At 48.5% G+C, this 22728-nt stretch overlaps 1 long non-coding RNA gene across 1 annotated transcript; it reads right to left on the reverse strand.

The window, feature by feature from the left end:
* Positions 1-683: 683 nt before the first annotated feature.
* LOC139358949 (uncharacterized) lies at positions 684-3814 on the reverse strand. Its single transcript, XR_011614436.1, has 3 exons — positions 3569-3814; positions 1390-1441; positions 684-919 (listed from the first exon to the last, which is right to left on the reverse strand). It is a non-coding gene; the product is annotated as an uncharacterized lncRNA (long non-coding RNA).
* Positions 3815-22728: the final 18914 nt, after the last annotated feature.

Here is a 22728-nt window from a genome sequence, read left to right on the forward strand (position 1 = left end):
CAAGTGATCAGGAATGTGGGTCCAGAATGCACACTTCTTATTTCTTGGAGAGAAACTGCAAGTTTAGCTTTTAAAAATGTTTAAGAGTTACTGTCTTTTAAAACCCTACAAGGGCCTAGTGAAAAATATCTGAGGGCTGGATTTGACCTATGAGACAGTAGTTTGTGACCTGATTCCAGGTCAGTGTGTCCTGCAGACCAAGAATTCTACAAAATGTTCACTGATAAAAGCATCCCCTGGTCAGTACCACTGGGCAACTCAGCATTCCTATGCTGAGTTGAACTCTGGGAATCCCAGAGTTCATTAGCATATTAAAGGCTCTGAAAAGGTCTGTAAGAAAGAGATGTGATTAACTTGTGAAGCCCAGAAGGGCATCAGTGCTCCATAGGACCTGTCTTGTGACATAGCCCCTCCTAGAGCTGTGATCTCTTCAGTGTGCTCACCGTTTCATAGGGTCATGGGTCCTGGAGGCCCATCTAAGCCCTGAGTTAGGAACCTACCTCTTTTATCTGCTAATCTGACAATAGTTATGAAGCCTGTTTCTAGGCCAGGCATGGTGTGAGCACCAGGGACACAGTGATGACCTGACAGGTGTATGTCCCCTGCCCTGCCTTGTAGAGACCACACCTAATGGCCCCTTTGTCTAGGTTTGCTCTCGCCTCCAACTCCAACCCTTCCAATCACACAACGATAATGCACACATAAAGTCCTTGTCAGCCCAAAGCAGGCACTGGTGTTCTCTCCCAGAAGATCTGGGTTCTATCTTGGCTCTGTCCTGAACACACCATGAGATGTCCAGTTGACATTCAGTCATCATATATCTACTGGGCAGCTACTATGTCCAGGCACTGAGCTCAGTGCTAGGGACAAAGGCAAGAAGAGGAAGGATTCTAAGAGCTGGCTCTGGCCATCGTGAAACCTGCAGCAGAGAAGAACAGAGAGAGAAATAATAAGAATAATAATAAGGAACAGCAAGGACTGACACATAAAATAATTAAATTGCTCTTGGGTTTTGTTTTGTTTTGTTTTTTGAGGTGGAGTCTCGCTCTTGTCACCCAGGCTGGAGTGCAATGGTGCAATCTTGGCTCACTGCAACCTTCACTTCCCAGGTTCAAGCGATTCTCCTGCCTCATCTTCCCAAGTAGCTGAGATGACACCTTGCCCAGCTAATTTTTTTGTATTTTTAGTAGAGACAGAGTTTCCGCATGTTGGCCAGGCTGGTCTCAAACTCCTGACCTCAGGTGATCTGCCAGCCTCAGTCTCCCAAAGTGCTGGGATTATAGGCATGAGCCACCAAACCCAGCCTGTTGTTGTTTTTATTTTAACTTTTATGAAGCACATAAACAAGAGATTGAAATAGAGAATGTAATAATAGATCGGGAAACTTACTTTTGAAGGGATGGTCAAAGAAGGTCTACGGAAGTGGCATTTATACTGAGACCTAAAGGGCAGGAAGAAAACCATGACAAAAACTGTCCAGATGGAGAGCACTGTAAGGGCAAAGGCCTGGAGAGAGGGAAGAGCAATAATTATAGAGGAGAAGGATAGGAGATAAGATTGGAGAAGTTAGAAGGGCCTAAATCATGCAAGGGCTTATAAACAATATGTATCAGTTAGCTTTTGCTGCATAACAAACAATCCCAAAACTTGATGGCATGTAAGACCTATCATCTATTATTATAGTTCACACTTCTAGGGGTCAGTAGTTGGCTTGGGGAGTGTTCTTCTCTATGTTTGGATTGGCTGGAGCATTTTAGCTGGAACAAATTTGCCCCTAGCTGTCTCATCCTCTCCTAGGATTGAAAGCTAGCCTGGGCGTGTCCTTCTCATAGCAATGGCAGAATCTCAAGACAGTGGAAGCCTCAAGGCCACTGGAAGTCTTGACTGGAACTGACACATTGATACTTCTGCTTCATTCTAGTGACAAAGTCACATGGCCACCTTCAGAAGCAGGCAATTCCATCCCATCCACAGTAGGAGAGCACAGCAAGAGAGAGGGAGAGGTGGTGGCTTGGACAAGGATGGTGATCATAATTAGGAGAAAAGTAGATTAATTCTGGAGCCATTTAAGGGGCAGAAACAACAGGAATGTTGATGATGGGTTGGACAAAAGAAGTGGAGAAAAGGGTAGACTCAAGTTAGGCTTCTCAAGGTCTTCCAGAGCGAGGGGTTGGATGATGAGAGCATTGGAGGCAGGAGAAAATAGGTGTGGGGCTGACCTCAGTCCACTCTGGCCCCCAGCTTCCTCATCTGAACCATAAGAGGATAGGGAAGGGCCTCCCGGGCTAGCCCATGCCCCTCTTCACCTCCATCCCCAGCCAGAGCCCAAGCTGCCTGCTGACTGTGGCTTCCATGGTGTACAGTGAAGAGCAGCCAGGCCTGCCGTGATATATGACCCCCATAGCTCACAGCCCGGCTGCCGCTGGGATGATGTGTTGTTGCCATCCATCACCAGCCCGACGGGCACCCAGCGCCAGAATTCGGCAGCTGCCCTTCACCGGGACACTTAATTATAAAGGCCTGAAATTTTCCCCACCGACCTGGGAAATAAAGGCTTTGTTTACCAACAGCAAGTTGGGAGGCTCCCAGGAGAGGGCCGATATATCAGAGCAGCCTGGCAGACGCAGTGCAAATCCTGATGGGGTGGTGGAGGGGTGGGGGCTTCCGAGGAGCTGTCACCTCGAGCCCCCTGGTCACCCCCGAGCCCTGCTCTCCAACGCTGCACGAGAAGATTGAGTCCCGAAGCTCTATGCCGTCGTCTCACCTGTGCCGTGTTGGAGTTCGCTGAAAGCTCACTCCGTTGCTGCAGAGCCCTCAGATCCGCTCTCTAGACTTCTCCTCTGGGTTTGCCAGAAAACTCGCAGGACATCATCTCTGTCAGGACTCATGTGAGCAGAGCCACTGGGGAAGTGGGTCACGGATCGCAGGGGAAGCCAGCGGACTCAGCAGTACTTGGAAGAAACCATTCAATGTCACTACTCAAAAGAATCTGAGTTCATCCAGCCAAGTGGTCCTCAAAAGTGTGGTCCCTGGACCATCAGCATCAGCATCTCCCTGGAACTTGTCAGAAATACACACTCTTGGGCCCCATCCCCGACCTAATGAATCAGCAATTCATTGCTGGGGATGAGCCCGGTGATCTGTGTTGTAACGAGACCTCCAGAACATTCTCATGTGCGCCGAAGCTTGAGAACCACTGGCTGGTCCACTCACAGCCTCCTTTTGTGCTTCCGGGTTACCAAAGCTCCAGAGAAGGGGACATGGCTTGCCCAGGTGACCCAGAAAGCAGAAATAGCTGCGACATTCGACCCAGGTACCAACACTCCCTAGGTTTCTGTGTGTAATCCTGGGGTGGTGGTTAAGTCTCTCCAAGCCTCTGTTTTCTCTTCTGTAAAATGGGATTAAGAGTGCTAACCATGTAACTTGAGCTCAGGGTTGAGTGAGGAAAGCCCCTGGTGCACAGAAGATTCTGGACACAGACGGGCCTTTACTGTGTCTCCCTGCAGTGGGATGTGGCCATTCCCTTCCATCTACACAGAGGGGCCTCCTCGGCATTCCCAGGACCTACCTGCTGCAGGCAGGGGATCCGTCCTTGCTGATGCTCAGCTCAAAGCCAGGACAAAAACCCATGCCAGCTGGCATCTGAAAGAGTCCCAAGCAAAGGTGTCTTCTTTCCACTCATTCTCCAGCCTCACTCCTGGGATACAGGAATTGGAAGGGTGAAAGAATAGCAGGGATAGGAAGGGGGCTTCAATTGAGAGAAAAGGGCTCTCAGAAGCACAGAGGCCAGAAACAAGAAGGCAGCCCAGGCTCATCTCAGTCACATCCAGAGATGTATCTGGAGCCCTCACATTGGTGGCTTAAGGCAAGGCAGGGCTGGGTAGATTTATCCTCATATCCACCATCTGTTTGATTCCTCACTGAGATTTTTATTTTTATTTTTTATTTTATTATTATTATGATTTTTTGAGACGGAATCTCGTTCTGTCACCCAGGCTGCAGTACAGTGGCATGATCTCAGCTCACTGTAACCTCTGCCTCCAGGGTTCAAGCAATTCTCCTGCCTCAGCCTCCTGAGTAGCTGGGATTACAGGCACCTACTTGCCACCACGCCCGGCTAATTATTGTATTTTTAGTACAGACGGGGTTTCACCATGTTGGCCAGGCTGGTCTTGAACTCCTGACCTTGTGATCTGCCCACCTCAGCCTCCCAAAGTGCTGGGATTACAGGCGTGAGCCACCGTACCCTGCCTGAGATCTTAAGATAAAGGGCAGGGTCCCGCAGTCTACCAGTGCCAGTCAAGACTCAAACCCGGGTCTGTCTGGCTCCTCTAACAAAGTGTTGGAGTTAGAGAAGGGCAGATGTCCTCCTGGGAGAAGGAAAGCATTCCTGGTGTGGGCCAACCCTGAATCAGGTGCTTCAGGGGGAGGGAGGCAGGTGAAGCATGGGCAGCCTCGCATCAGAGTTTGATCTCTGCCAGGTGACCAGATCCAAGAAACATCCTCTTCCAGATCTAGTCTTCTTGGGGACGGTGGGGAGACTGTGGTCAGAGTGGGTCAGAGAGGGCTCTGTAAACCATCAAGTGTGATGCACAGGTTACTGTGGAAGGACAGTCCCATGGGCAGCCTTCAGGGGGTAAGTCTTTCTCTGGGACTCGGTTTCCCCACTTGTACAACCAGAGGATTGGACAAAGTGATCCTGCAGTCTCCTCCTCTGCATCCCTGAGTCCTTTTGTAGGATGACAACAAATGACATTGGTCTACAGGGTCCAGGCTCACAGCAGGTGCCTACTAAGTGCAGAAGTGCTCAGGGGGTGACTGCCCCAAGCCACATAGTGGTGCAGGATCAAAACCCCGGCCTCCCAACCCCCAGTACCTATCTCCTTTCTCCTTCCCCCTGCCACCACTCCCCAGAAATGACATCTGCAACTTGGCTTTTGGTTCCTGGTCACCAGGGAACCTACTCTCTAGTGGCAATTGGTTTATTGAGCACAGAAAGGTCAGCTCCCCCATTGTGCAGCTAAGGAAGTGGCTGCAAAACACCAGCCTTTCATCGAGTGCAGGATCTTAGTAATCGGCAGTCAATCTGCCCCGTCTTCTGCTTCCCAGGCTTGGGAAAGACCCAGCCAACTCTCCCAGAAGCTCCTCAGAGTCAGGTTGAAAGGGACAAACAGCATTTTGGCCAGCAGCCCCACTCCAGCAAACCGGGTTATTCTCTTGGCAATCATCTCCTCCAAACCTAAATGGGGGTACCTAATCTGATTGCTGGAGAGAGGAGTGGGACTGAGGGCTGGGGCTAGCACAGTGTCTGGGGCATGGCAAACATTTAACTAATCTTTTCCAAAAGGGGCTGGGAAGGAAAGGAGGGAGGGGGTGATCCTGGGGACTTTCATTAGTCAGATACTTGGTATGCACATTGCAGAAAACCCAATTCGAATTGGCCTAAGCCAAAATCTTTTTTAAAAACATAGGACAGGGAGGGGCTTTAAGAACATTTGGTGGGATGGGAGTGGTTGATTGAACTGTCTGATATTCCAATTTGTGGTAGTGGTTATATGACTATATGTGTTTGTCAAAATACATAAAACTATACACTGAAGAATGTGGATTTTACCATGAGTAGATTATACCTTGATAAACCTAACCCTCATCCAATAAAAAGGAGAAATATATTAACTTACGTGTTGAAGTCAAGATATGCTGCTTTCAGGCAAGGCTTGATCCAGCAGCTCAATGTCTCCAAAGTCCCAGTTTCTCTGTTTTCCCACTCTGCCTTCTCTGGTGCTTGTTTCTCTCTCACTTCCCTCTGAGGCATCCAGGAAGCTTCAAGGTGTCTCTTATAAGGTACCCAGAAGCTCCGGAGTCTCGACCTGGTAACAATTTGACCATATCGATCACAGAGATTATATCTTTACTTCTCACTCTTAAGTAGAAGAAAGAGGAATTGTCTCTTTTCTAGAAATCCCAGCAGATGACTTCTTGCATCTCCCGGGCTCTCATTGTCTGACCTTGAACCAATCACTATGACTTGATAGTGGAAAATGATGACTTGTATAAGCCAATCAGGGCACTCCCTGCAGTGAGTTCCATGCCACCCCAAACCCAGGGCTAAGAATAAGAGAGGGGTGATGCATCCCAAAGCAATAAATTAGTCAGGAGTGGGGAAGACAAATGCCCCTTACAGCCTCCCTTGGAAATTTCCCTACCTCTTACTCATGAAAGTTCCTACTCTTCTTTTTGGCTTCTTCAAATACTATCATGCTATAGAGACTCTTCCCAGCCCCACTTTCCCCAAGCATTTTGAATGCATTCAACCACACTTCATCAATTGATTGCTCACTACTCAGAGAATCCAGCATCCAGGCCCCATCCAGCAGGGCTGGAGCTCTTTGCACAGTAGCACCTGCTGCCTACACAAAACTACCCCCTCAACACACACACACACACACACACATACACCCTCCTGGCTGTCCCCCACCTTGTTCCAGGGGTCTCTGAGATGTGTCAGCTGCCCCAAGGGAAGAAGGTGGCTTGTGTCTGAGGGACAGGGGAGGCACACAGTGGAAACATACCTTGCACCCTGCTCCAGAGAATCATACAGTAACCTGCAGAGAAACTGAGTCACAGAGCCCTGAAAGATGTACAACAAGACATGGTGGTATTCCTGGCCTCAAATCACAGGTTCCTGGCTTCTAGTCTGCACCACACAACCACTGGCTCTGTGTTTCTGAGCAAGTCAACTTACTTGTCTGAACTTTGGAGTCTTTACCTGCAAAATGAGAATTGAGGATGTTCCCCAGTGGGCTGGTCCAAGCCAGGTCAGAATGGGAATGGCCAATGATAATGGATACCTAGTTTAATCATTGACAATAGATCACTCATCACATTTCAGGAATGTGTCATGTTGGTGATCCATGCTTCTCTCACTGTCTTGGTTTGGATTTTCCCAAAAGCTGGCCCCCACATTAATAGCAGTTTACTCAGAATGTGCAGAAAGCCCTTGCTGAAGAGTGGGAAAAGGAGATAAGGAAGAAGCCAGCCATAGAGGATGCATTATCTATGGCAATTACCATGATGGGTAACTAGGGCTCAATCCCAATGGGGAACATTGGGAGATTCTGCAGAATACACAACTCAATGTTATTCCATCTGAGTGGGGAGGGAGCTGGGGTATTGATACACCAACTCCCATCTGTTAGCAGTTGAGGGCTTCCTGGGAATGTTAATTCCCAGCCTCTCTCTGCCTACCACTCACAAGGACAAAACAAACTCTGGTGACCAGAAAAACCCTCAAAGAGCATTTGGTGTTGGCCATTGGAATGGGACAGATACACGTAGAAACGTTTTGTGCTGAGAGCAATGTGGGTAAAGCACTAAAATACATGCCACATCCTCCTCCCTTCTCCACCTGGAGAAATACTTTATCTTCTTCAAGACTCAGCTCAGAGTATAATTTCCTCTGTGAAACCTTCTGCTAATCTCCCAAGGAGAATGGGAATTTACTTTCTTGCAGCAACTTTATCTTGTCTCTATCACAAACACTGCTTTCATTCATTTGCTGGACATTTCCTCAAAGACAGCCTGGTGCCAGGCACTATGTGGATCTCTGATCTCACTGCACTGTAACTGTTTTTTACCTGCCTGTGAGCACTAGACCATGAGTTCTCTGCAGGTGGGACTATGTCAGATTCATTTTTGCATCTCCAGCTCCCAGCACATAGTAAGCACTCCATGTTGGCTGATTTACACTTCAAAGTAAAAGTAATCCAATAATACATGAAAAGCACTTGACTTGAAACAAGACCTGCCACAATAAAAGTCAAAGAAAATTATAGTTAATGTGTGGATACAAACTGTGTGGGTCCCTCTTGAACATATCACAACCCTCATCTGTTCTGGAAGGCACCCACTTCACCCCAGGCACTCCAAACAACAGAGCTTGAATTCCCTTGGGAGCCCCCGGCACAAGAGTCACCCCAAATTAGACCTGCCCCTGCTGGTGCTTAAAATTAGAAGGAGTTTGCATTCCAATATGCCAACAGGTGCAAGCAATAGTTCATGGACCAAAATAAATTGGTGACACACTAGGGCTTAAAATTAGATGAACCCTCTTGGTTCAAACTGTTGTCCATGTCGGGTGGTTGTCTTGGGTAAAGGATAGGGAGGAGGATGCTCAAGCTACTCAAAACCTGAACCCAGGAGATGAAGAGAATCCACATGGACTGAAAATGTACCTGGTGCCGGCAGTCTGGATTAAATTATGCAGCTGGATGTGCACAGTGGTGCTGGAAAACAGTGCTGTCCTTATTATCATCATACCTTGCCAATGACAAAACCCAGCTTCATGCTAGGGACTTGTCCAAAGGCACCCAGCTAGCAGGAGGCAGAGCAGGGTTTGAAACTCCGCCTCTCGCTGGCTGCTCCAGGCTTGTTTCAGTGAGCCAGACTACCCACCACTCCTACTTCCCTAAGCAGCCTTTGTCTGGATGAATCATGTGTCCTGGCCCTGAACACACTGATTGGACAAATCATTGGTTGTGTGCCCTAGTGCAAACCACTCATTGGCCAGGGACTTACAGGTGGAAAGGATGAACTGAACCAATCAGATGTCACCTGGAGGAATGTGCACTAGGCAACTGTCCTAAGAGGAAGGGATGGAGTAGGCTCTACTGAGGAAAGCGAGAGAGGTGGAGCAGCAGCCCAGAGCAACACGGTCACATAATGACTTCAGCAAATACTAAGGGGCAGATGGGCATATTACATTGTATCCTCAACTCATCCCTGGGAATTTTACCCCCTTTTATAGATGAAAGCAGCTGGGTATTGGTGAGGCCACCAAGCAACCCCAGAGAGAGAGGAAGGCAAGGTTTCAGATTTCAAAGTCGTCCAGTCTACTGTAGGAACGTAGGGGTGTGTGTATATTCACACACGTGTACACAGTATGGGAGAGTGCATGTGTGTGTGAGTGGCTGTGTGTGTGCCTATTGTGTATGTGTGCATGGATGGGGGTGTCATACAGGAAGGATGTGAGAATGGGGGATTCAGAACAGGTTTGTTCCTCAAAGTGGCTGCCATGGGTGCCTCACTCCTCAAGCCACCAGTAACTCTGGATCCTCTTCACATTTCCCCTGTTTTCCAGCAGTGGGGCCACATCAGCCCCACCAGGGCTCCACTGGAAATTGTTGTTGATACCCAGAGAGAAAGGGCCTTTCACTGTCCAGACCCCCGTGGGCTGGTCGCTCTCCCAGGATCAGCACGAGGACTTTCTGTGAACTCTGGAAAAAAGTAGGCTGCGCTTAAGAAAAAAGATCCCAAAGGAGTAGATTTTAAGTGTGGTTCAATTGAATGCCATTGATCTCTTTCTCTAAAAGACCCTCAACAGTGAGAGAGTCCTACTCAGAGGTTCTGATCAAGGCTGGGTAAGGCTCTGTCCCCACCAGCCCTCTGTGTGCTACCGAACACAGGCATCAAGCTTTGGGAAGAAGCCACTTCAAGACAAATTCCGGGTCCTCCACGGGGAGCCAGCTCAAACCTCCCTGAACCTGTTTCCCCATCAGTAACATGGGGAATATTCCTCCTTCATCGGTTGTTCCAAAGAAGTTACAACTATAAAGTCATTGATCAGTAATAGTCAGTTTCTTTGAGCATCTTGCATGATGACATAAAATAAAACTGTACTAAGTGTCAGGAACATTGGGTTCCATTTTTTCACCTAGCCGTTGACATACTCCATGATTTCGGACAAGCTCCTTGTCCTCTATGGACCATATTGTTCTCAGTTCTATAATTGAAGTGTTGGCCCTGATTAATTGATTCATTCCTACTATGTGCTAAGTCTTGGACTCAACATGGTAGGTGTAGATGTGAATGTGACAAAGAAGGTCCCTGTGGCATCTGGGAAGGCTTTACCTAGACACCTTAGGTAACTACTATTGGTGACTGATCTTTGGAAGAAGAGGTGTCAAAGTTAACTCCTTTTTTTCTTTCTCGGGAGGTTGCAAGAGTAAAGAGCATGTTCAAGGAAAAAAGGAGTCCCTCTCCAGGGTTCTCCTAGGTCTATTTGTTGATTGGCTTGTTGAGTACTTAACCTACACGTGCACACACACATCCGCACAGGCATGCGTAGACATGTGGCGCACACACCTACCAGAAGGCAGGGTTCAACAGGCCCTGCAACGGCGTCTTGGGGAAAAGGATCGATTGGAGAGAAAACAGGAAGCAACTCCAACTGTTCAAGCCTCCCTCAGCAACCCTGTTCCTTTTCCACACATGATGAAAATGGGATTGGACGGTGGAGGGTGGAGAGGTGCGTAATGCTCCTGCTATTTCCTGACGTCCTTCCCAGTGCCTCAGAGGCCCAGATCGAGTGGAATTATCTCCTCCCCTGGCTGGGAGGGAGCTAGCTTAGAGCCAAAAACACCAAGATATGGGGAAGAAGCCTGAAGAACTATACAAACAAGTTAGGCTCGTGGCTTCAGGCCAAGAGGAACTGAGCCAACAACCCTCCCCTGTCCCAGTCCAAACCTAGATGTTGGCTAGCCCCCCAGCTATTGGCCACAGAGGTAATGGGGGTCCCACTTCAGGATCTGAGTCCTGCTTGATTAAGGCTGACAGGGGGCTGGTGTGTGAATCTGGAGAGAAACAAGAGGCTGGATGCCTTCCTTTCTCTCTCTCTCTCTCTCTCTCTCTCGCTTCCCAGTCTCTGCCTCATCATCTTGTCACCTATGTGTATCTCTCTCTTTCTCTTTGCAGTGTTGGCCCAATCTTTTCCTCTGGAACAAGTAGGGTGAAGCCGGCAGGATGTCTGAAAAATCCAACCTGACCAAAAACTTGCTATGAAACCCAAATTAACATAAGACACCCTGTTCTGTCTATCACACTGATAAAAACAGAAACATCGATAATATTCTCATTAACAAGGGTAGAGCAAACAAGCTTTCTCAAAAATTATTAGTGGGAGTAAAAACCAGTATTAAATGTGCATGCTCCTGACCAAACAATGCTACTGGCACAAAGTCAATGTGCACAAAGATATATGACGAAGTGTAAGAACACAATGGTATTGTTTATACACCAGTGAAATTTGGCAATAATGCAAGAATGATCTAAAGGGGACGGGTTAAATAAGTCAAGGTGTCACCATACTATGGAATATTATGCAGATATGTAAAAGAATGAGCTAGGTCTACATGTCAGGGCATGGAAAGACATCCATGAACAAAGAAAGTCACATAAAGGTTTAGCTGAGTTAGCTTAGGCTATGCTGTAATAACAAATATGTCTGAACACCTCAGTGGCTTACTACAAAAAGGCTCGTTTCTTGCTCACACAACATCTCATGGAAGCCTGGTCACTCTCCAGGGTAGCTGTGCTCCATGGTGTGACTCAGTGATCCAGTCTGAGTCCATCCCGTAGCTCTACTATCTCAATACTATCTCAGCATCCTGTTCACTATAGAGGGAAGAGAATGCAGAAAGAACTCACACCTGATCATGCATACACCACCCTTTGCTGGGAAGTCACATGCCCTTTGCCTAAGTACAAGGAGACAGGAAAATCGGGAGGAGTAAGTTGATTTTAAGTGAGCCATAAAAAGGCAAATGTAAGAATTATCCCCACTTTATATATGAAAAAATGAAGTCCCAGATAGACCACCACTCACTGCAATGAATGTTTTTACCTCCCTAGCATCCATCCACCTCTTCTTCAGCCAAGGGTATCATTATATCCCTTCGAATGACCTGTCCTAATCTCACCTACACAGAATATGTGGGTCATAATTGCCTTAGGTTAGTTGCTTCCACAATTCTCTCAGTCACAATGACTGGTCTGGGAGGTCCTATAGTTCCATCAGAGCCAATGAAACCGATGGACACTCTCATGGGAGTTCTGTGTAAGCATCTGGATCAATCCATTCCTGAAGCTAATAGCAACCACTTCGGCCAATATGTTATTACTCCCTTACTCCCCCGTCCCCTTTTATTATGTGTGTTGATTTTTGTTTTGGTTTGTTTGTTCCTAAGCCTCTTAGGGTTTTTATCAGGACTTAATCCCAGGTCTTCCAGATTCCAATGCCCACTCTCTTAACCAGCAATATAAAATACCCTGTCTTAGATGAGGGAGCAGAAGGGACCTTATATATTTTCTGGTCCAAACCCTTTTATTTCACAAATGAGATTGAGACCCAGGGAAGTCAAGTGACTCTCCTGAGGTCACACAGCAAGCCCATCTCAGAGTTTGCATTGCTGTCCACAGACCCCTGATCTTGCCACAAAACCTCCACTCAAATTTACCTGACCTAAGCCCCTTGTGTGACTCTGGAGATGCCGGCATCATTTCTGATTTAAACAGATGATGACCAAGGCCCACCCTGATACGTCTGGCTGTGAACTATGTTCCAAGCCATCGGTTGCCAATAACAGTTCAAGTGCTGACATTTTAGAATGACTTAGTTTCTTTTTCATTTCATTTAGTGTGGATTCTAATGACATCATCCTCACTCAGTCACCTTCTGATGGGTTTTGTCCAGTGCAGAGAAAGCCAGAGATTTGCAGGTGGCCTTCTGCAGGAATTGCATGTCCAGCCTCTCGAGGTGTCCAAGCCTCAGTTTCCTTCCCTATAAAATGGTGAAAATGATCGCACCCATCTCGCAGGATGTTGTCAGAATTAAATGAAATCTCACATGGAAGAGCCAAGCACAGAATGCAGTGCAAACAGTATTGTGTAAACTCCAGTTAGCATCTTCCTCAACATCCCCTGATGGGGCCCAGCAATGTCATGAATTCTCTGGGCCCCAACAAAGTTCTCTCCACTCTGAACCTCAGTTTCCCCAAGGGCAAAGTGAGACCGAGACACTCTAAGGACCTTCTAGCCCTAACAGCTGGACAGCCAGCTGGAGAATAGCATTTAGCTGATTGCTACAATTCCCTGGATATCTGCAGGGTGCCAGCTCTGTGTCAGGGCCCCTCCCTCCATGAGCTCACCAGCCCTTGTGGGGGTGGATACTTTTCCCCCAATTTGCAGAGGAGGAAAGTGAGGCCAAAGAGACCCAGGCAGACTTGCACTGGCCGTCCAGATCCAACATTCCTGGACACTTTCCTAAGCAAGCAAGTTAGACTTTATTCCAAGTTTCAACAAGCTCTACGGCATGTTTTTTATGTTTCCTTTGAAGGAGAGGCCACAGCTGATGGATGGGGAAACCCAAGTCCAGAGTGTTTGATGGACTCGACCAAAGCCACCTAGCCATAGGCAAGAGGTGCAGAGTTGGAACCCAGGGCATGTGATTCCCAATAAATTATTCTTTCCACCAGACCACATGATTCTTTTGGATTGAACCCTTCTCCACTCTTTCCAAACAGAAGACATCAAGCTGTTTTCAGAGGCAAGGAAAACTTTGCTCCATATTTTTGAGATCAGGAGGTGGGAAGAACTTGAGTCTGAACTCTCTTCTTACAGTTTCTTAACCTTAGGTAACTACTACTGGTGACTGACCTTTGGAATCGCTCGAACTGGCCCCAGGATGATTCCTGGGGAAGAAATGTGAGTGTGATAGACCCAAAGAGGCCAAGGTTTGAAAAGAATAGATCTAGTGTCTGCCTCTCAATTATAGCTGTATGACCTTGGGCAAGTTACCTTACCTCTCTGAACCTCAGTCTTTTCATGTGTACTGTGGAGATAACAGTTGCTTGTGACATTACTAGGTGGCTAGAAAAAAGTAAAATTGGTCTGCATGAACTGATAAGGATTATTAAATCTCCGATGTGTTATTAAGTGGAAAGATAATATTGCAGGACACTGTGGTGTGATCGTGTTTGTGGATGTGCCTTCCTCTCCCTCATCCTCCACTCTCATAGCAGACAGCAGGAATGGCCCCAGTTCTCCATTATTCACCCCAGCATCCATGCCCTTGGTCATATGACCTACAGTGCCCTTCCACTCTGACCTTAGAGTATCCTCTCACATGGTTCAACCATATGACTTGCTTTGGCCAATGAGATGTTAACAAACATGACGCTTGTGTATTTCACTTGCACTTTCCTGCTCTTCCATGATTGCCATTGGAATGTGACCTGGGCAGCCTTTTGGAAGATGATTGACAAGGGGGCTCAGGTGAGTTGTCCCCAGCTGAGGCCATCCTAGATCAACCAACAGTCAGGCTGACCCCTGGATATGTAAGCCAGCCCAGCCAAGAGCAGAAGAACCATCCAACCAAACCCAATCTAAATCATCAACCTGCAGATTCGTAAGTGAAATAAATGCCCATGAATTGACACCATGACATTTTAGGGTGGTTTGTTAACATGGCCTCATTGTGTCAACAGGTGACTGATACACCCCTCACCCCATCCAGTTAATTCCACCTTCCAAATATGTCTGAACCTTTTTGTTTACCTCCTCTCCTTCTCCACTCTCCTCTCCTCTCCTTTCCCACCACCACTGTATTCTAAGCCACCAATTTCTCTCTCCTAGATTTCTGCAAGAGCCTCCTTACAGGTCATTCCCCTACAGATTACCGGCCCGTTCAATCAATACGAGGTTACTCCAATCCGCAACCTTGCAGAAACATTTGGGGCATATGACCTTTTGTGTTTCTAAGTGTATGACGTGGAAATACTCAAAGGTAAAGTTCAAAATGCTCTACCATCAGTACTAAGTGGACACCAAGAAGTCAACAGACAGCCAAGTATGGCAGTCCAAGAATCCCAATGTCAGCCCAACATAGCTGTCATGAGGATTACATAAACATAAGTTCTACCCACTAGGAGGAAGTGACAGCTAAATAAAGAGCTGGAAGGAACTTTGAAATTAGACTCCAGTCTCCTCATTTTAGATCCAAGGAAACTGAGGCACAGAGAGAAAAAGCAACCTGTCCAGAGTCGCACAGTGACCAGGAACCTGTAGGGGAAGGAAGAAGACCAGAGTCACGAGGCAGTGTTTTTCTGGTTCTTGTCGCGTGTATTCTAGCACCCACCACATGGTTTGGCTCGTATTTGTTGATAAATGAACCAAGGATCTAGACACTTCCTAACTTTTGCCACATCCCTCTCCAAACCCCTTCCCAGACACACTCGCCTCTAACCTGAACAAGGGTAAGGGTGGGGATGGTTCTCCCACAGCCAGCAGAAAAGAGGTCTGGAGTCACCCTTCTGTGTGTTCACTGGATCAGTAAATCTGGGCTCCACATGTACCTTGAGCAGAACAGCTAAGAAGCCCCAGCAACACCAGGAAGAATCCACGATGGAGGGTGGGGGGTTGCCGTAGGAACTACAAGCCATTCAGACCATCTCAGGCTTGTGCCTTGGCTCAACCAAATGGCTGCGTCTTACTGTGCCTCTCTTTGCCCGTCTGTGAAATGGGTATAACAGATCCTCTCACACAAGAGGCAAATGGTAAATATTAGCCCTTCTTGTTGCAGCACCAGGGCCTTGGTCACCTTCTTTCATTTTGTTAATTTCATTTTCATTTTGTTAACTTTTTAAAATGTGGATATAAACCCCAAAAATGGCCTTCGAGGGACCCCCTCAAGGAAGGCATCTAAAAGGAGACCTCTAAGAACCACCTTTCCCCAAAGGTGTCTACAAGTTGGGGAACCCCTTCCTCCTGCCTAACCTTAACAGCCACTGTGAAATATTTTTTTCCCCTCAAATATTCACTGTGCAGGATGAACTCTGGCCAGATGTGGACAAAAGTAACTTGGGGGTGGTGACTCAGCCCCAACAGAAGGAAAATGGAGCCAGGCCTGATGCTTTTGGGTGTTCAGCTGGTGGCCACGTGGTACCCAGGCCACACAGCAGACAGGAGAAGGAGGTGGATTTGAAACCAGCCCCCATGCCCAGCCCACAGCAGGGATCCTAGGAGCCAAAGGGGCTGAGGTTTGAATTCCAGTTCAGCCACCTACTGTCTGACTACAAGCAAGTCCCTGTTCCTATCTGAGCCTCAGTTTCTCTGTCCTGTTGGGGTATGGCAGCTGGCTGGGTCCTGGCGGAGGATAAGAGAGAAAATGACCTGAGTCTGAGCATAGGAGTCTGTTGAGGTGCGCATGTGTGTGTGCACACGCGTGTGTGTGTGTGTGTGAGCATGCACACCCCTTGCAGAGTGTCCAGTAGGTGTGACTATCTGAGCCAGTGTAAGAGCCGGGGCTGGAACCAAGGGGAGGCCTGCAAGGTGCCTGGGACGCATGCTTTATGGAGACATCCAGTCCCAGTCCTGGTGGGGGTTCCTGTTTCCATCACTCCAACATCCCCTGGAAGACCAGGTAGGAAAAATGAGCCGTAACCTCCCCAGTCTGGCTACCACCTCCCAAGCCCCCTCCCTCTCGAGTCAGCCTCCAGCAGCCTTCCAGGCAAGAAGGAGTTAACTGGATGCCCTTCCAAAGCAAATAGGGCCCAGAGCACAGCCAGTCCAGAACTCAAAACACATGAGAAGAGGGAAGCCCCTTCCCCCATTTTCTCCCCCATCTCCTCCCCCACTCCAGGGCTGCTTTTGTGCGGTTCCTCCCACACACCCTGCCCTTTTTCCCTCCTGCCCCTGGCTATCACTAGCAAGTCTCACAGATTTTTCCTGCTCCCTCCCTCCTTATCTCCATCTCTTGTGTCCCCAGTCTGCTCCTGCCTAGAGTACAGGCAATCGGGCCAGGAGTTGACCTGTTCTCTGTGGCTCTCTGGCCTTCCCCAGTCCTAGACGCCCGGACTGTGCAGGGGGTCCTGCCTAGAGACCCTCCTCTGTCACGCACTATTGTGGGAGCACAGAGCCCTGTCAACACTTCTGCTGCCTCCATTGCCTCTGAAGGTGAAGATGCGCATGAAATGCCCACAATGAACCACCCACTTACTCTTAGGCGGAGAAGGACCCTTCCCCGGGGAGATCTGTGGCAGAGACTAGGCTGACAGCAGCAATATCTGGGCCTGCATCCTCTGTATGGGTGACACATAGCCCCTATCTGAGGCTGCAGTCCTCCTGGAAAATGAAGTTGCAGCTACCAGTCCTTCTCAGGGCAACCGTAAGGCTGGAAGGAGACCAAGGGTGTGAAGGCTTCACATACTGCACAGGCAGCCCACAGGTTTCTCAGCATCACGGTGCCTCTACTGACCAGCTTTCTTACTCCAGTGAGATGTGCTAAGAAGTAGACGGGCATATGGCTGTTAGAATTCCTGCCCCTGTGAAACAAGGGCAGACTGGCACTGATGGTTGAGTGTTTTTTGGTGTTTTTTGTTAGTTTTTTCTTTTTTTGTTGTTTTTAAGACAAAGTCTTACTCTGTTGCCCGGGCTGGAGTCCAGTGGTGTAATCTCAGCTCACTGCAACCTCCGCCTCCCAGGTTCAAGTGACTTTTGTGCCTCAACCTCCCAGTAGCTGGGACCACAGGCCCGCAGCACCACACCCGGCTAATTTTTGTATTTTTAGTAGAGATGGGTTTTCACCATGTTGGCCAGGCTGGTCTCGAACTCCTGACCTCAGGTGATCCACCTGCCTCAGCCTCCCAAAGTGCTGGGATAACAGGCGTGAGCCACTGTGCCCAGCCTATGTTTTTAGTAAGAATAAGAATATGAATATTGATCCCTGCACTTGCACCTTGTGCTATGCCCATTCTATAAATTATTTCATTGAATCTACATGTCAGTCCTGAAAGGCGGGTAGTACTGTCCCCATTTTACAGATGAGGAAACTGAGGTGTCCAGTGATATTTACCTTCCAAGAACAGAAGGAGGTTTACATTCTTTCTACCAAACTCATCATTTATCAGTTGCCCAATAAGCAAAAAAAAAAATCATTTTTAAGAGTCAGAGAAACTTCTAGTCCACACTGGGGACCAGAGAGGGGGTGACTTGTGGATTCCCAGAACAGACCAACCAGGTAACCCAGGAGCCAAAGTCATTTATTTCCTTATTCATAAAAGTGTTTTTAAAATGATTTGTGCAGCTGGGCATGGTGGCTCACACCTGTAATGCGAGCACTTTGGGAAGCCAAGGCAGGAGAATTGTTGGAGGCCAGGAGTTCAAGACCAGCCTGGGTGACATAACAAGACCCTGTCTCTATAAAAAGGGGGAAAAGTGATATGCGTTTGCAATGCTTTATAGTCATCATGAACAAGGTTGTGTGTCACCCTCAAAGCCACCTGCAAGAAAGATCCGACCTGCCCATGTTACAGATGAGGAAGCTGAGACCCAGAGCAAGGAAAAGACTTGCTTGGGGTCACAGCCAGTTAATCAGATCCAGATGGGGCCCAGTTTCCTGACTCCCAGCCTGGGATTCTAGGGTTCAGCATAGTCTGTCTAGGTCTGTACCAATGGATCCCATCCTCAGCATCCCCTGGGAGGGTTATTTCTGGGGTTTTGTTTTTGTTTTTTTGAGACAGGGTCTCGCTGTCACCCAGGCTGGAGTGTAGTGACGCAATATCGGCTCACTGCAACCTCTGCCTCCCGGGCTCAAGTGATCCTCCTGCCTCAGCCTCCCAAGTAGCTGGGACTACAGTCTCATCCCACCATGCTGGGCTAATGTTTTTGAATTTTTGAGAGTCAGGCTTTCACCATGTTGCCCAGACTGGTCTCAAATTCCTGGGCTCAAGCGATCTGCCCACTGTAGTCTCCGAAAGTGCTAGGATTACAGGCATGAGCCACCATGCCCAGACATCCACACAGATAAGTGCCCCAAGCTCAGAGTTTCTGATTCGGAAGGTGTAGGTGGACCCAATAATCTGTATTTCTAACAAATTCTCAGGTGATGTTGACACTGCTGATCAAGGGCCTCCACCATGAGAATCAGTGATTATTATGGGGGACCTGTCAGGCATTTTCAAGCTATTGCAAAAAGAAATTAAAATAAAAAAAGATATTTCAGGTAGGGCTGGCAGCACCTCAAATGTCATTCCATGTAATCACTTGAGTCCTCCCATTCTGCAGCTGGGAAAACTGAGGTCCCGAGATAGAATGTGCAAGAACCAGACATTGCCACGGCTACACCTGGACCCTGACGCAAAACAGGCTGCATAATTTGCCAGGCCACATGCAAAACCAAAATGCAGGGCTCCTCATTTTAAAACATGTTAAGAATTTTGGCCGGGTGCAGTGGCTCAGGCCTGTAATCCCATCATGCCTGTAATCCCATCACGCCCATAATCCCAGCACTTTGGGAGGACAAGGCGGGTGGATCACGAGGTCAGTAAATGAAGACCGGTGTGGCCAACATGGTGAAACCCCGTCTCCACTGAAAACACAAACATTAGCTGGGCGTGGTGGCAATTGCCTGTAGTCCCAGTTATTCGGGAGGCTGGGGCATGAGAATCGCTTGAACCCGGGAAGCGGAGGTTGCAGTGAGCCGAGATCATTCCACTGCATTCCAGCCTGGGCAACAAACAGAGCGAGACTCTGTCTCAAAAAAAAAAAAAAAAGAATTTTAAGATGGTAACAGTAGAGCATTCAGCAAACATGGCGCCCTTCTCAGCTCAGGGCCCTGTTCGATTACAGAGGTCCCAAGGCCATGAAGCCAGCCCTGCCCTCAGGTCTCCTGGCTGCATCCTATACTGAGGCTACAGTTGATAGTCCAGAGCCACAGTGGTGGTGAACCCCAACTCCCCAGATGAAGCTGCCTTCCTGGGGAGCAGCCTGAGCCATTTATCCTCCAGGTGAGAAGACCAACGAGGCCACCTGCACTGAATTTCAGTTTATTTTCTTTAAGTAGAACGGCACCTCAGGAAGCCGCTTTTGGCAGAACTACAACCCCTGAAGAATTTGACCTGCCTCAGCCGGCTCTCATGGGCCCCCACCAAGCCCCTTCATCCTCCCCCTCTCACCTCAGCCTGTGTCCTATTCTTTCGTTTTTCACTGCAACCTCCGCCTCCCAGGCTCAAGCAATTCTCCTGCCTCAGCCTCCCAAGTAGCCGGGAATACAGGTGCGTGACACCACACCTGGCTACTTTTTGTATTTTTAGTAGAGACTGGGTTTCACCATGTTGGCCAGGCTGGCGTCGAATTCCTGACCTCAGGTGATCCACCCACCTCGGCCTCCCAAAGTGTTGGGATTACAGGCATAAGCCACCGTGCCCGACCCTACATCCTATTCTTAGGCATTTTAGGAAGGTTTGTAAAGATGGAGCAGGAACCAGCTGGACCAAAAAGAGAAAGGAGAACTTGATGTTTTAAGTTGCAGACCGGGGAGGGACACCACTGCGGAGTCGCTGAAAACAGAGGCAAGTTTGATGGAATCAGTTGAGGATGGAGTGACGCTTACAGTAAAGCCTCCTTTCCCTACACAAAGCAAGCCCCGTGGGGACTCGGGAAGGAGGGGCCTCCCAGGAACGGAGACCCTCCCCATTGCCTCCCTGGGACCCCACCTGATCCCCAGCTGCTACCAGATTCTTCTTTCCACACGGAGACACCTCGGTGGCCAGACTCCGATGACAGAGAGAACAGCATGCCAGGCTGTGGAGCTGGAACCCCTGAGTGAGGCCAGTAAGAAAGATGTCTAGGGAAAGGCGAGTGGAGTTCCCGCCTTGTCTCCAGTGACTTCAAAAGCAGAGGAAGAAAACCAACTGCCAAAAAAATGCCTCAGAGAACCCCATTTAGGTCACTGTGCAATGTGTGCGTGTGTGTGTGTGTGTATGACAACAGTCTGTTGACAGTGGTTATCTGGAGAAGGAGGTGGGAGAGAGGCTGACCTCTGATTTTTGTTTTGTTAGAGACACGGTCTCACTGTATTGCCCAGGCTGGAGCGCAGTGACATAATCATAGCTCACTGCAGCCTCAACCTCTCCAGCTCCAGGCGATCCTCCCGCCTTAGCCTCCTGAGTAGCTGGAACAATGGGCACATGCTACCATGCCTGGCTAATTTTTTTTTATTTTTTGTAGATACAGGGTCTCACTATGTTGCCCGGGCTGGTCTCAAACTCCTGGCCTTGCGTGATCCTCCTGCCTTAGCCTCTTAAAGCACTGGGATTATAGGCATGAGCCACCGTGTCCAGCCAAAAAACTTTTTAAACACGAAAGAAATGTTTGAGGAAGTCAGCAGTGCTTGCTGAAACCAGACGTGCCCCTGCCCTGGGAGCCAGCAACCCTGCTCCTGGGCAAACCACCAACATAAAGTGTGTGTGGGCACCAGAGACCCACAGGAGGACGCTAGCAGAACCGCTCTTCCTACTAGTGCTAAACTAGACCCCACCCAGGTGCCTATCAACAGGCAAATGGATGTGCAGACTATGGAAGACTCACAGAAGACAAAACTCCTTGGCAAGGAGAAAGAACAAACTGTTGATACCCACAACTGAGTGGATGAATCTTGCGGATATAGTGTGAGCAAAAGAAGCTGGACATGAAAGAACTCGCACTCCTTGACTCCTTCAGGTGAAACTCAAGAACTGGCACTGTTAGAAGTCCGGCTAGAGATTCCATCTGGTGGGCAGGGGGTGGGGGTGCCAAAAACAAGACAAGGAGAAGAGTTCTCATAGATGGCGTAGTTTTGAGTGTCCCCTGCGAACCAGGCAGCATCTTAAGCACTCGAGGTGCAATGCATCCTCATCCATTGATCTACCCATTTCACAGATGAAGAAACAGAGGCTCCGAAAGGTGAAGTTCTTTTCTAGAGATCCAGCAAAGAGCTAAGTGACAGAGGTTGTGGTTTGGATGCAGTTCTGCTGGGTTCCAGGGTCTGTGTTCCAAAGTACGTGGGGACTTCATCAAAGACTTATGACGCCTCAAAATGGGACTTGGACCCAGTACCCTTCTGAAACCAAAGTCCCCCATGCTGTTAATGCCTACCTCCCTAAGTTAAGGTGTGGTAAATGCTTAGCACACAGCAAGAGTTCACTATGTTGTTATGATAATCAATAATAACAGGAGGAGGCCTTGTCTAGCAAGTGTAAGAAGAGGGAGAGCACAGCCTCCCTAGGGGAGCAGGCTTGTGACTCCACGGTAAACCCAGCAGTGCAGGCGGACAGGGCAGAGGCCCATTGCTCAGGAGGCTGCAAGCCAAGGAGGATTTTCTTTACACCTGAGCCCTGACTTTTAGGGCCTGCTGTCCTAGAGCCCCCAGGCCCTGGTGCTTCGGAGATATTATTGGTCAACTGGAACAAACTGCATGGTCCACGCCAGGCCTGGCCTGGATGGAAGGAGCCGGAGCATGTGCTTAGACAACCTTGGATGGAGCAGCTGGGGAACCAGGGCTGTGGGTTCTGAGCTATTCCTCCGTGAAGTGTGCATTAAAAATACATCTGTATCGATCAGAGGCCTGAGGTCAGGATCCAAGGACAATGTGTATTCCCTGCATGTTAGGACGTCCCTTGCAATTTCAGAAATGAACACTGAGAATGCCTTAATTACCTCTCCTGAGGCAGACAGGAGTGAACTGCCCCGTGTCTCCTTCCAAGGCTGGCTTCTCACACTGGCCGAGGCCATCCCAGGCTGGCAGAGCTAGAAATTGCCTCAATTTCATCTACTCCAATACCTCCATCCTACAGATGGGGACACTGAGGCCCAGAAGGAGAAACAGGTTTACCCGAGGTCAAAGAGTGAGAGGTGGACGCAGAACAAGAATTCAAACCCAGGTTTCTGGACTCCCAGGCAAGATTCTCGCTCAGCACCCCATCTCTTGACTAAAGTACTCATTCTCTAAAGGAGGTCTTTGAACCACTCGTTCATTTAGCAAATATGTATTGAGTACCTACTATACACTAGGCTTTATGTTAGAAATTAGGAAAACCACAGAAAGCAATCCCAGGCCATGTCTCTACCCTTGGGGAG

The sequence above is a fragment of the Macaca nemestrina genome, chromosome 15 (assembly GCF_043159975.1).
Source record: "Macaca nemestrina isolate mMacNem1 chromosome 15, mMacNem.hap1, whole genome shotgun sequence".
NCBI lineage: Eukaryota > Metazoa > Chordata > Mammalia > Primates > Cercopithecidae > Macaca > Macaca nemestrina.